The following is a 15,373-nucleotide window of genomic DNA, read 5'->3' as shown; positions in this document are numbered from 1 at the left end:
TTTACAAAATTTTGAGGTTGTTCTGAGAAATTTGAACTTATAAGGGTTAAGTAATGATGTGTTAACGGTTGGTCTAAATAAATTTAAATCTTATATTGATATGCCTGCATTTTGGAATGTTTTCATGTGTTGTATGGTTCTAATTTGAGAATTTTGAAATTTGAAAAGTTTATTTTAGGTGGCTTGACTTTGGCGTCAGTTGAGAAATGAAACTTCATTTAGGAAAAATTTTAATGCACCAAAAAGGATTTTACACCTCACCTTATATATGTTGTTCCAATTTCATATCTTTCATTGTTCTGAGCTCATGAGAAGGCTCAGGTTTAAACTCGGGCTTTCCAATCTACCTAAATCTAAGGAAAATATTCTTGCAGCGAATATTTATTAAGAAAATAAGTTCATCCATATTGTTCAAATTTGTTTAAGAGCTATGAAGATATATTAATTTTTAATATTATTCCTGTCTGCAAAATGGTTTTTGCAACAATACAAGTTGTACCAGTCACTATATCATCTTACAATGTGCAAAATTTAGCAAGCTATGATGGCTTATCAAGCATCACATCTTCTTTATGTCCAACAAGGAGAATTCTGACAAATGATATGACATTAGCAAGCAGGCATATTACTTATATTTCTGTTAGAAAGTATAGGAGAACTTGTTTGGTAGTAGCACAAGCTTCTCCTATTTTGGATCCAATCTTCTCAACTTCAAAGAATTCAAATAACTCTTCAAAGAAATCACATAAGATATTCTTCAAAACAGAGTGTTACAATTTCCTTGCATTTAATGTAATTGGGCCTTACTTAATTTGGTAAAGCAAATTCCTTTTGCTAGGTGTAAAAGGGTAGGACTATTAAATATGATCTATCACTATAATTTAAAATCACCTGGCTAATGGAAATCTATTCATATCTTCCTGTAGAAGGATCTGTAGCCAAACTTGGAACCTAGACTTAAATGTGCATAGTTTTAGAAATTCAGATCAAAATATAGGCTTTTTAAAAACTGGTTCAAAACATGCATCTTGTTATGTATTTACTTTTGTTACTTTTCCAATTCTGTTAAGGTTTTATGGACTTTGGTTTGGCTTATTTTTAGTCACCTTTTTCCCTATACTGAATTGAAACTCTCCTCTTTCTCATATTTCAGCTTTGAATGCATATTTGCAATTTAAATCTCTCTAGAAAGGTTAGAGCTTCCTCCTTTGGCTTTTGAACCTTTCATGATAAAGTTTAGTTCAGTGGTAAAATAAAATAGTTGGGCATATTTTTGTGGAAGACAAGCTCATAACATCTAGTCTAGGAAATTTTATTAGGCTATTTCAATTGATCTCTATTGGTAATTAAAAATTCATAGTTGTAGCTTCAATAAATGCATATAGATCCTTATTTTAAGGTTTGGATTAGAAAGAAACACACTAAGGTGAATGCATGATGGTTTACAAAGATTAGGAATTGACCTATAAGGCAAATACATTCTTATCTATAATGCAATTTTCTGTCCTCTTTTATGTTACAGCTAAAGTAGCCTTGATTTTGATCCATCACGGGGAGTCATTATGGAATGAGAAAAATTTATTCACTAGGTGTGTGGATGTACTCTTGACTCAAAAAGGAATAGAAGAGGTTGTTGATGCTAGAAAAAGGATTAGCAACATTCCAGTTGATCTGATATTTACTTCTACATTGGTTCGGGCTCAGATGACTGCTATGCTTGCTATGACTCAGCACCACAAGAAAAAGGTTTTTTTAGTCAAATCTTTACTTTATGTTTATGTCAGCATTAACTGCTTTGCTTCTCTATATATGCAAGGGCAGGTGTTTAAATGGTTATTACTTGAGTTCAGTATCAATTCTCAGGAAATTTAAATTATGTATTCAGCAAGAGTTGACAAATGCATAGATGGAGTTTTATTCATTAAGAAAAATGAGGGGGTGATTTTATTAGACAAATTGCATTTGGTAGGAGCCTTCTAAATTTCCAATTATCCTTTTTTTTAAGGCCTTCATATTCCTAAAAGGTTATTGTGGCCAGTGTTGCTCAACCAATTTCTAAGCCACTGCTCAATAGTTGACTTCTAAGTTTCTGACATTTTGAGCAGTATTTTGAATGTTTAGAGCTATAGAGGCTGGTATAAAACCTCTTACCTTTGGTTAAAGCTAGCAAACTATGTGCTTACATGGGATTCACTAAAGACCTAGTTCAATTTGATTTGTGCATCTTAAATTTCTTGAATTATGTCAAGATTTTCTTGTTTTATTTGGAATATGCATTGGGTTAATATAATTACATCCTTCTATAATCACCCTTTTTTCACAATTTGTTGGTCAATTGTCATGATAGACTTGAACTTGAGTATCATCTCAAAGCTGTGCGTTTATTGTTTTTAAAAATGATGATTATACAAGTTGTATAAATTTAAAGGTCCTTTTAATGAAAACAAGAATAAAATATTAGATTTATTTCTTTGGAGGCGGTTGTGAAATGACTATCCCAGGTAGGCTGAGGTGTTTTAGGATGTCATTTCAATTCTTAAATTCAAATTTATTGTTGTGGTTTTCGTAGCATATCTATAATATGAGTGATTAGGTTTGGATGTCAACATTTATATAATGACTTGTTAAACAGGACTAAAGCTTGAAGTTGAATTCCATGTGATGCAGGTACCAATAATAATACATAATGAGAACTAGTAGGCCAACGCATGGAGAAGGATATTCAGTGAAGATACTCAAAAACACTCTATTCCAGTCATAACAACTTGGAAACTCAATGAGCACATGTAAAAGCTTAATGCTAACAATTCTTGGATATTAATAGTTTCAAACTATGTATAATATAAGTTTATAACGATTACTCCATAAATGTTTACTACAATGTAGGTATCGAGAATTGCAAGGCTTTAACAAATAGGAAACAATTGATAGATATGGAAAGGAGAAAGTTCATGAATGGCATCACAGTTATGACATTCCTCCCCCAAATGGTGAAAGCCTTGAAATGTGCATAGAACGTGTTGTTGCCTACTTTAACGAACAAGTGTGGTACATTTTTATGAATCATATATGCTGCATTTATTTTGTTATAAATATGCTTTTTGTAGTGGTGTGTAGATATATTATGATTGGGTTGTTTGCTAGGCTTTCACATTTTGTATGACTACTAGTCACAAAACAAGTAACTTGCACATGTCCATCTTCTAGCTCTGATATGTTCTGAGAGGTATCAAATCCTTATGAAAAATGATCTTTGCTTGTTTACATTTATTTTAATGACTAATTAAAATATGTAGCTGATATTATACAGAAAGCTTTCATATACTTTTCATAGTGCTACTTTCTTAGGAAGACTTTGATTATATGGTAGTTGTATGTAATGTTCCCTTTCTGTAAATGCTTGAGTATTTGCTCTGAATCAAAAATTCCAAGTAGAAAAAGAAGTAGAATAGAATGCGTAACATCATGTACTTGGTCCTACAACATTTTAGGAAATCTTTGACACATAATCCACAAATAGATCTTTCTTATTAGAGATATTAAAGCATATATCATTCCAAATAGGATTAGGATGGCTAATTTAATCATATAGAATATTGAATTTTTTAATGGAGCTCAACTATAGGAGAGGTAGGATAAGGGGCATATTAGGGTGCCTTAATCAATCGTCTACCCTAGGTCCAAGAGAAAATACCATCACTCTTGGTTTCCTATGGCCATTGTCATCCATACAAGTGGGTGTACCTAGTGAAAAATCCATATCCAATCATTCCTCTACCTAAGGCCCAAGAGTGGATACCATCCCTTGTGGCCTCGTGTGGCCCTTTACCATCCATTTGAGTGGGTGTACCTAGCAAGGAATCCATAGCCATTCCCCTCTTCCATAACCACCCTTATGCTCCTTCTTATGATTAAAGTTCCTTAATGTAATGACCAAAATGGTAAAGGATTTGAGAAAACTATAATAGGATTTTATGCTCTTCCTTTTAGAGTAAATAAGTTTTTCCCGTCTGTCTGAAGAATCAGCTCTATTATGTTAAGGTTGGGAATATCTCTGTTATGGGCAGGTGGGCAAATAATAATTTTGTATTCATTGGATATAATTTGATAGTAAGAAAGACTTAGGTGTTAATATTTTAATACTTTTCCCCATATATGGAAAATTTTTGAGAACTGCCTTAAATAAGTCTATGCCCTAGTCAACAATCATTTAGATCTTTTTGATGGCATGTGCTTCATACACAACATTGATAGTGGTTACATATAATGTTGCAAGAAATGTACTGGTTGACCATAATAGGTTTATAAAAAGGGCAAAAGATGTTGGCAAAGTTAGTTAAAGTATACAACCTATCATAGACATTAGGAATTTCCATTCTCGTGCTCAGGTCTGTGACAATATTCATAGTCTAGATGCACAAAAGCCTATTCTATGTCAAGAAGAGATTCCAATTTTTCTTGAAGTGCTTCTTTAATGTCATGAGCATCCTACAAGGGCATTTCACTGGGTAGCACAATGTCAACTTCAACAAAGAAATGAGACCCAAATGTGTAAGCTCTGATGGTATCAATATGGCACATGTCTTTGTGATGATTCCAAGAAAGATATGTCAATTTCTGCAAATAATCAGGCAATGTTGTTTTCCCCACCAAAGAATTCACATTCTCCAAAACTATGCTTGACCATGTCCTGATTGTATAGAGTGCTAACTACACAAAAGACCCACTATCAACTTTAGTATTTCAAATTATACGCATTAATAAAAACTTGCAGCATACTTGGCATTTGCTTGGAGGAAGCCTAGTAATCTATATTTTGGCTTTAGTGATCACAAGATTATACATCCTTCTTGCTACCACCACCACACAAATAACTTGATAGACACTAATGATCAAGTTTAAATAAAAAAAGAATACATCCTCTTCATTATTGTGCATGCCTATAGCTGTTATTACTCACTAGCATTCTAAATGCTTCTAAGAATCTAAACTTAGGATCTAGTGTGGTTGTTATCAGTGTTACCATCTATAAAGACAAAAGTTTTTATCCCTATATGTACATACAAAGAGAGGTTAGATATGGTAATCCTAAAGGAGCCAACTGGTATTATGTGTTCTAAACACATTGTATACATACATATGCCTTGCAGTAGTCATTACTATCATCTCTGAGGAAACAAAACCCCAATACTGTTCCAAACAAATAAGATCTTCAGAATCAAGTAATGCAAATGGTCACATCTACTTGGACCCTTTAAAAAAATTACTAATTAGTGGAAAGTGGAAACATATTCCATGTTTGATGTGGGTTATACGAGCTAGCTAGGAGCACATATATAGACATTATTTGGCTTTATTAACTATGTAGGCATTATTGTAGAAAATGCGAAGTATCCTATGTTACAGTGTAAAGTAAAAGGTCAGAGAAGTGCTTACCACTATTGCTCCAGCTGGATCAATCTGCTAGTAAAATTTACTTCCAAGAACTGTAGCGATAAGACCAATTGAATTGGTGATGACATCAAAGAACTAATCTTGGGCATATGCCTTTACTATCTCATTTGTAAAATTCTGGCAATAGATTACAAGGACCAACTTCACAACAGTAACTAAAACCATAATTCCAACAACCCAGAACCACCTATCTCCTTCTAACAATACATCTCGGTTTTGCATAATTTAGGAATGAAGTTGATGTAAGAGTATTACTTATATGTAATATGCAAAAGTAGCTCATTTAAAAGACAATAAACTAATGATGGAACAGATGGAAAAGAGCAGAACAAAAGTAGAATATTTGGTGCAGAACAAAAGCATACTCCATATCACATTTAAGCTCAATATTTTATAGCTCCAAAATAATGATCAGAATAAACAAACATAAAACTCAGCTTTTAGGACAAGGAAGTATGCCTTCATTTTGTTCACTTTTGCATCATTGGCAAACCATGTAAATCAAGCCAAGTAAAACTCAACATCAAGGATTTCTATGAGTATTTACATTTGTATCCACTTACAAAATTTTGGCAAAAACAAAAAGCTAGAGCTCAAGCCACTTATACCATGTAATTCCTTCAAAAATGGTGAAGGGGGTTTACTAATCCAAAATATTAACAATCACCTGATGATGTTGTATTTAAGAACATACATATGACCTCCAACACTTGACTATTATTTTAACTTAGCAAAACCATGTTGTTTAAAGGATTTAAATCACAAGCACAAAATTGTATCTATGGTTGTAATTATGTCCAATAAAATATAATGTATTTGCAGTAATAGGATACAAAGCTAAACAAGTGACCAAAAAAGCATATAATATATCTTCCATGTTCATGAAAAGTTCAAATCATCATGAGAACCATTAGGTAGAAATAGATATCTTGTTCTTAAAGGTATATCCTTGAATGGGAAATTTACCTTTGAAACAAGTTATCGAATAGACTCTAACACAATCTGCAGTCCCAATGTAGCCATAACTGAAGCAAAAACTAGAATTCCTTGCACATGGAGCATTTTATTATGAATTAATGCTAAATTAGTGTTGGAAAATTTACAATGAATACAGACCATGACAAAAAGAACATGAGCATTCACACATCAATGAGTAACCATAGTAATAGAAAACATAAACTACAATGAACAATCTAAAACAATTTCTTACACTAATCAAGAATAGAATTCATCTCCAATTATATTGATATCCGCTATGAAATTACTCAAAGATCTTAATGAGTCTCATTCTAATCTTATTCATAAGTTAAAATAAAACCCCCATTACTAAGGATGCAGGGTAGCACATAAATGCAATTTGAAACAATAAAACATCAAGTTGCAAAGCTTAAGGTTAAAAAATAGTAACATCTTTGGATTTTGGATCTTTGCAATGAAAACTTTTCCCATATGGATGCTTCCCTATTACATGGGATCTCTTATCAAATCTCAAATAAGAAACCAAAGGATAAGAAGTCAAGAGGCCATGAGAAGAGCTTAAAGTACATAATATATAACAAGCACAACTAACAAGTGGAAAACCTAATTAATAACCATCAAAGTTGCATAAGTTTTAGGTGATGATATTTAAATACCTAACCTTTTAGGTGATGATATTTAGCTATCTTGTTCCTTAACAATATTGATACTAATATCGTGTTATTGCTCCCCTGATTTTTATGTAGAGCATTTTGGTGAATATTCAAGATACAAAAATAGGCATTATAGTAGAGAAAAGGTTTGATGCAAAAAAATCAAAAAGGGGATGCACTCGCTTAAAACTTATGTTCCTACATTTTTTTGGAAGTCGTAGCTTGTCCTAGTTTTCACTACCCTCCCAAACTTCTTCTCATGGCTACTAGATTCAAGGTTTTAGTGTGCAGATATAAGCTAGGTTCAACTTGGAAGTGGTTGATGATTTATGGGTATTCCCACCTCAGACATTGTGTTGACTGATATGATATTTATATGTATTGTAATACTTCATTGTTTATTGAAACCTGTCCACATTCATTCTTTTCCTCCAATTGGGTCACAATTACTATGGAGAAAGAAAATTGTGCGATGGAAAACCATTTGCTATTTTCTTTGCATGTTTTTTTTTCTGTAAGCAATTATTTACATCACAAACTTAATATTTTTCTGCTTGTACTTTGATAGAAAAATCATGATGTGGATCTCAATGTTGAGGATCCTAATGCTGATGACTACACTAAGCCATAGGTAGATGATTCACAATTAAGTGATTGGTTAAGTCAGGATGTAATTGAAAGCATTCATGATCGCTTTGTTACTGGTGACTGGTCAAAGGCTGCTCGCCGAGGTGAAGCAATGGATGAGAGTGATGAAGATGATGACTCTACCTATGGAGATTTTGAAGATCTGGAGATGGGAGAGAAATATGGAGATGAAGCTAATGATATCTTGGAGGATAAAACAAATTTGAAGTCTGCAGAATAACAACAAAGACTGAAAAAGCTTGCACTTCGTGCCAAATTTGATTCTCAATATCCTTTTGGCTATTTTGTTTTCCAGTCATACAATGCCTACTTTTAAAGATATTTAGTTTCCATGGTTCATAACATTGTGAAAAAATGTTCTTAGACAGCACTGTGTATGAGATCCATCCTTAGGATATGATGTAGGATTACAAGTCCAGAGTTTCCCTTGTATGGGTGACTGCATTGCAAGAGTTGGGAAAGTCTATTTCTAAATAATTAATGGAAATTAGGTACATAGCCACCTGGGCACAATAAATATGAGTGGGAAGAGCTAAATGACCATCTACTTTAAGGTTGAGAATTGGGATAGATAAATGGAATGCTCAGATTAGTAGTAAATAAATTTAAACAAAAAAAGATTATCAATTTAGCCTAAACTTAATATTATGTGCAAGAGACAACACAATATTGTTCATTGGTTTCTCTTATTTAATACTTTTGGCACAATAAGTCTATAAATTGTAAATAATAAATATACTTGTGTGAATTGCAAACATTATTGGTAACTCTAATTTGGTATGTTTTGTAGCATCTCATTGTCCCCTAACTCATATGGATAGTCACAGCTTAACTCATATTTGCATCTTCTAACTAGATTTTCTTTAGCTTTGTGAATAAAGTGTCATATGGCAACCTCATTTGTTGTAGATATAAGTGCCCTCTTTAGTTGCTCTATAATTATCTTGATAGGTTCACTAGATAAACCATTCTTTGAGGGCACAAATTATGTCTTGACCTCTGGAATTTTTGATGATAATTGCACTAGCTATGTTTAGTTCTTTTTCGTGGTACAAATATGAGGTGGATTGTTGTGGCACTGTTGGTTCTTGATGGCAATCACACCACCTAATGTTACACACATTTGTTATCATTTACAGCCTATGGAGATATACATTGACAATGAGACAAAATTGACACTTCATGGTTTAGTTCAGGTATTGAATTTATTTGAGTTCGATAAAATAGTAAACCATTCTCTCTTTTGTTGTGCTTGGTATTTATGTCTTGAGATTCTTCCAGCACTACATCAAACTGAGCAAGCTGGAGAAGAACTGGAAGCTAAATGATCTGCTTGATGCACTGGACTTCAATCAAGTTGTGATATTTGTCAAGAGTGTTAACAGAGCTACAGAGCGGAACAAGCTTCCTATGGATTGCAACTTTCCATCAATCTGCATTCATTCTGGAATGCCACAAGAAGAAAGGTATGTTTGATGTTGTTTTTCTTTTTGAATCTACCATGGTACTTAATGTAACAATTCCCTTTTCTCTTTAATTTAGGATATGCAACTTAATTTAATTTTTATAATTTTGTCATCTCACATTGCTAGCTACTTCATTCATAAATAAAGCTTTTTGCAGTTGTCATATACACATTATTTTATTAGGTGCTTTTTAAATTAGGTTATTTCTTGGTTCATTGATATTTGATGGAGGATATTCAGAACTTTTAATGCAAATTTTCTTTGACCATTATTTCCTGGTTCCATGCCTTCTCTCCACTCCTCTCAAACACACCCCAACACTACCCTTCTCATGTTTGTAGTTCTATCTAATTCCAAGCATTGCCCCTTAAACAATGATGTAATTTCCACATTTGAGCAGTATCTGCCTTTTGCCATAAGATAGTCATCCCCCAAAATAATGGACACTTTATGCAAGATTTCATTTGTTTTGAATTTCATTTTTTTCAATCTATTCTAGGAAACTTTCCCCAAAAATACAATCATTGGTTTTGTGGCCCAAAGAGAGAAACTTTCCAACATTGTTAGTGGAAAGGTGGTATTCACTAGCCACCTCCAAGCATCCAAAAGCACCTTTGAATGTGGTATCCCTTTTGAGATCACAATTTCTTCCACACAAGATATCTACCACTCTGTAGAGGATTATGAGTAATGCATTTTTTACTTTGTATTTGACTTGTGTACTTGCCTATCTTCTCACCAATCCTTGGCACTGATTTTCCTTAGGTCCATGAAGGTCATTGCATGCATGTGATCCTTTGACTCAATGGCCACATTAGAAAGTTGACTAATTACACAACAATTTGAGTAGAAAACTAAACAATTCCCTTGATCACACATTTGACTCACACTTGATAGCTTGAAAATTTATAGAGAATAAACACTAAAGTTGTAGAGTTGGTTTTTGGACTTCAGTGGATGAGGGTATATTAGATTGAAGAGATGACTTATCTCAATAAGAAATAGAAAGAGACACATAGGTTCTAGATGAAAATCTTGAAAAATGGGATAGAGAAGTTTAAGGGAAGATCATGGACTAGAACGCTATTGACATTAGAATTTTTTGTGAAAGGATGGGGTGCCACTTGTATGATAAGATTTGTTTGAAGATTCTTCAAATGTGTCAAGTTTTAATGTAGCATCAATCAATAGGATTCTGAATATAATAATTGCTTACAAAGATTTTGGAAAGGAAATGGATCCCCACACAAAAAGGCTCCCTTGAAGTTATTGAAGTCTGAATAAAAGTTCTTGTGAAATTTGTCTATTTACATGTCCCAAGGAGTTTTAGACAACTCCAGTTCATATTTGCAGGAAAAGATGCAAAAGAAAAGTAAAGACATCATATTTTTGATGAAATGAACTATAAAATAGAAGTAAAAAGTACAATTTTCAAATGACTACTGGATTTTTAATTGTAAAATTTGGCTTGTATGCATTTGAGAGGAAAATCTTATCATAAATATTGGATGTAAATGAAATGTGTTTTATGTCACTAGTATCTTGTCAACCTTGGCATGTTTGTGTACATTTGGAAAGTGAATATTATTGTGCACATGAGCTGTGAGTTGTTTCTTCAACCTATGTATGTAATAGTGTTGTTACTATAGCCTGTAGTGACTTCCATATTTGGTCCAATTCATAAGATTTTCACACATGTTGGATTTTTCAAGTTTGTCTATTTGCCAAATTGTGAGAGAAATTCAAGATTGTTGGCCTTAGTTTGCATTATCTTCTCTCCCCTTCTTGTTGTACTATATAATCTTATGCCTAGATTAGGATTAGTTAGTTGCAATTTTGTTTCAACTTTATGATTTTTAGTGTTAGGTTTTCAAAGAAACAAAATGATGAGTGTTGTGTGATTTGAGTCCAAAAAAATGATTCTATTGTTTATCATGAATCTTAATCATGCTAAGTTAACGGATTTTTCTTAGTTTTTTAGAAATATACAGTTCAGTTTATTCATTGCAGAAAGAAGTTGGTTTGGATCAAAATCTGCGATAATTTTCTTGTTTAAATACAACTCTGCATACTTTTGGATGATGCAGCCCTACTTTGTTGTTCAAGCATCATATAAACTTGCAAACTTTCATAGCTCTGTGGATTTAAACCCTTTTAGGGTAACTTTGGATGTCCAATTTGGTATGTCAAAATGTGCAATAGGATATAAAATAAATCTAGAAACAAATTATAGCCACATCAACTTAGGTCCATGGTGAGACTTCTCACTATGTCTCAAGCCTGTGATACCATAGACACTTTGCTTCAATACTTGGTCACTCAGATCCAAGTAGATCAATATGCAGCCAACAAAGGATCCTATGTGTAGGTACAAATTGGAAATTAGTAACAACAGATGAGTCATTCAATTTATGATCCTCAAACCAACAAAGACTATCCTCATCAAGGAATTAGTGAAGCACTTCAGTGACCTACAACATTTAAAAAATTAATCTTATGTTCTTATTAAACATAAGTTATAAAAAATAAAAAAACATTTGTTGGTGAATGCCCATTTTCTCAAATGACATGTAGAATAGCTTGCGCCTTTATTGCTGGCAATGGTATGTCTCTCTAGATCCCAAGATTGGTTTTTTTTTTTTTTTTGAAATTCTTTTGAAAATACTAATACAAATTTCTTACATGGAGGCTTTTGTGAAAACAATAGTATTAATTTGGATGAATCAACAGTTTATGCCAAGCTTTTCATCTAGAGAGCTTTCAATTTTAGAAGCAGATGCTTGTGTTATGATGTGTAACAATCTGGATCTAATCATGGAAAGTGACTCAATATTTTTAATTGATTTAGAAATGCTACTCGTATAGGTAGTATTTTCATATTTACGTTATTTTGCAGGTGAAGAAGATGAAAGGGTTGAAGGAGAAGAAGGCTCACCTAATGGAAATCCAAGTAAATGGTGGAACAATCCCAGAAAAAGTAGATTATACATACAACTTTTTTGAGGAGGTACACATTGATGCTTTTTCCAGAAAGATGAAATTGTTAGAGTAAATAATTAATTTACTAATTATTTATTCTATTTACTTAAGCTTACTTAGGTAAATGCATTTATTAATTAGTTGTAGCCTAGGAGTTAGTTATAAGTTGTTGACAACACGAGAGTTTGTTCTCTCTAAGTCATACATATCCTCTCACATTGTTCAAGGACTTTCCACCTCATGTGGATGTGTGCTTAGTTGTCACACTTATCTCCTCGCATCTTCTAGCTTGTTCTAGAAGATTCCTGGAGCTCTTTATATTCGGGCTCCCTCATTGTATTTTTATCACATCAAGGCATATTGTAAATACATTTTCTCTTGTGTTTGCATATTGTCTCTCATGTCCGTTTAGGGTTTTTCCCTTGCTCCTTGATCTTCTCTCCTTGGCTTCTCTTTGATAGGTTTTCGCATGCACATGATCTTGGGCATCTTCGGAGTTGGCTTCCATCAACTCCAACAGAAATGATTGACGTTATTGGTGTTACAAAGGGCAAAGGGTATGAAGGTGTTGTAACTAGGTGGGGTGTAACAAGGTTGCCTCATAAAACACACAGAGGTTTGTGAAAGGTTTTCTGTATTGGTGCTTGGTAGAGAATATAAAATCATCGAAAGTGCTAAGAATATTTTGATTGAGGTAATAGGTGTTGAAGTTGATACTTCTCAAAAAAATTTGTTTCAATTGGAAGAAGTAATCCAAAAGTTTAATGAGGACTCCAGTGTTCAAGGTAAATTAATTAAGAAAGCATATAAGAAATTTGATAACAAAGTGCTTCAGCACATTGCTCAACAAAATAAATAAAAAGAAAACTGACAAAGATTGATGAAGATCTAAAATCTAGTGCACAAAAATTGCAACTTGACCCTAGTTCAAGCTCTACACATCATATGAAAATCAAATTCTTGTCAAATATGCAAGCAAAGCTATTGAGAGAAGAAGCAAGGATCTGGTCTTCACTAATAGATATCCAGAATATGATCCTTCCCATCATGGACAATGCAGAAACACATTGTTTACTCAAAAACATTGATCCATGACAAAAATTTCTCAATTTCATATCACATGATAGAACTCTTTGTTGAAGTCTAAGTTGCTCTACATACGTGCAAAGTTTTGCAAGAAAATTGGGATAAGACTTTAGCACTCATACATAAGGTACATTCTGAGTTTCTTTCTTATATTAGTGTCTCTGTGTAAATAAGTTTTGAATAAATCTTTGGCATTATTGTCAAAAAAGGGGAGAGACAGTGTCTATATATGAAAAATAGTATGTACATTGTATGGGGGAGAATCATGCAAAAAGGAAAGGAAAGTATATTGTATATACTTACAAAGACAAATTTTGAAAAATCTCAAAAATAGTACATAGCTAGTATCACACTGTGATGTATATAAGTTTTGGCAGATAAGTGTTTTTGTCACTAATGCTAAAGGGGGAGATTGTTGACATTAAGTCAAGTTTGTTATTTGTGACAATACTTATTTAGATTTTTTATAGTTACCAAGCTCATTGAACAATTTACAGTGTTTGTCATGTAATCCAATAGCCACCAAGCTTTACAGTTCCTACCGAGCATCCCAGTGGTTACCAAGTGAAGTCAGGTAGTATGAAGTCCAGCAGTTCAACCCGAACAATTCAATGATTACCAAGCTTCATAGTTCAAACTGAGCTAACAGTTCATGTGAATTGAAGTTAGTGTTTACTAAGTGTAGTCATGGTAAATATTTCTACCAAGTTACATAGCATCTATCGAGTTGGCAGTGTAGATTGAGTTCAAGACTACTCTGAGATGATTAGTATGGACCAAGGTTCTACTTCTACCAAATGCATGATGATACCAAGTAATGATAGTGGATGTTGTGTATCAAAACTTCACCAAGTCAATCTTTAGAACTCGAGTGTCTTCATTCGATCCGACTTTGTATTATTGGTATTAACTTGTATATTGGCCAACTTTGTAGTTTTATAAATCGGATTGATATATATGTGTAATGTATTGTATCATATCGAGTGAGTCTGAAGGAAGGACTAGATGAATGCATGTATATGAATGCTAATCAACAGCAAAGTATATTGTAAGGCCATATCAAAAAAGGAGCAACAAATTCATATCTATCACATAAAGGTGATCAATACTTCAAAGAATCTCTATCAGCAAATCAATTCTAAGTTAGAGATCAGTTGTTTCATTCTAATAGGTGAACTAGTTCAAATCCTCTAACAAGCTAGACTTAATAGTCTTTTTCAAATCTCTTTACCAAGTACATATTTCGTTGTATGTTTGCAAATCCTCTAACAAGGTGGACCTAGCAGTCCTAATTGCTCCTAACAAGGCAGATCATCAGAAGTGATCATTTTAAGACTTAATAGGCCAACTTTATGTTGCAGTATTGAAGTTTTTTGGGTATCATCCCCACCCCAGTTTTACTTTCTATTTGGAAGGTTTCTGGGTTACCAAATCATTGTGTTCATGTGTCATGAATGTTTATGTTTTCAATTTCTCATGATTGCAGTTAGATCTTATTTAATGATTTTATTATTATTGGACTATTGCAATTAAGATCTGAATTTGGTAAATTTTTCTAAGTTACTGATTCACCCCTCCCCTCTCAGTAACCTAGAATAGTCTTGAATATTTCCAACAATTGGTATCAGAGCATTTGTGGTTCTCAGGATAAAGCTCAATAGCTTGAGCAAAGATCAAGGACAATGGAGATATTCAAACTTGATAAGGCAATTGACGATGAAAAGCTAGATCTAGAAATGGCCCTTGTACAACTCAAGAAAGCCAAGGAGAAACTTTCCCAATCCCTGAAAAGAAGGAAGGAACTTGCAAATCAAATGAATGATCACTAGTGCATTGAAGAGAAGATTGAAGACCTTTTCCCTTCAAGCAACTCAGATGAAGTAAATGATGCAATAAGAGAACCATTAGAGAAAAATGGTTCCCTATAAGAAGAAATAAGAAAGCTCAAAAGAGAACAAGAAATTCAATCAATAAGGTGATGTGAAATCTCGGAGCAAAGAAACAAGAAGAAAGAAGAAATGGATGGAAGAAACAGTGGGATCCAGAATCAATCCATTCAGCATGAAGATCTTATAGATCAAATCTCCAATGCAAATGAAGAAATCATGA

At 33.2% G+C, this 15,373-nt stretch overlaps 2 pseudogenes; one reads left to right on the top strand and one right to left on the bottom strand.

Moving 5' to 3' along the window:
* Positions 1-471: 471 nt before the first annotated feature.
* On the top strand, positions 472-4,125 carry LOC149547518 (2,3-bisphosphoglycerate-dependent phosphoglycerate mutase 2-like; annotated as a pseudogene).
* A 237-nt stretch (positions 4,126-4,362) lies between these two features.
* Positions 4,363-6,516, bottom strand: LOC149547517 (metal tolerance protein 11-like; annotated as a pseudogene).
* Positions 6,517-15,373: the final 8,857 nt, after the last annotated feature.

Source organism: Cupressus sempervirens, chromosome 7 (assembly GCF_028749045.1).
Source record: "Cupressus sempervirens isolate cs-2001-9-10 chromosome 7, ASM2874904v1, whole genome shotgun sequence".
Lineage (NCBI taxonomy): Eukaryota > Viridiplantae > Streptophyta > Pinopsida > Cupressales > Cupressaceae > Cupressus > Cupressus sempervirens.
Note: the sequence above shows the minus strand (reverse complement) of the source record. Positions and strands in the feature narration are given on the sequence as shown.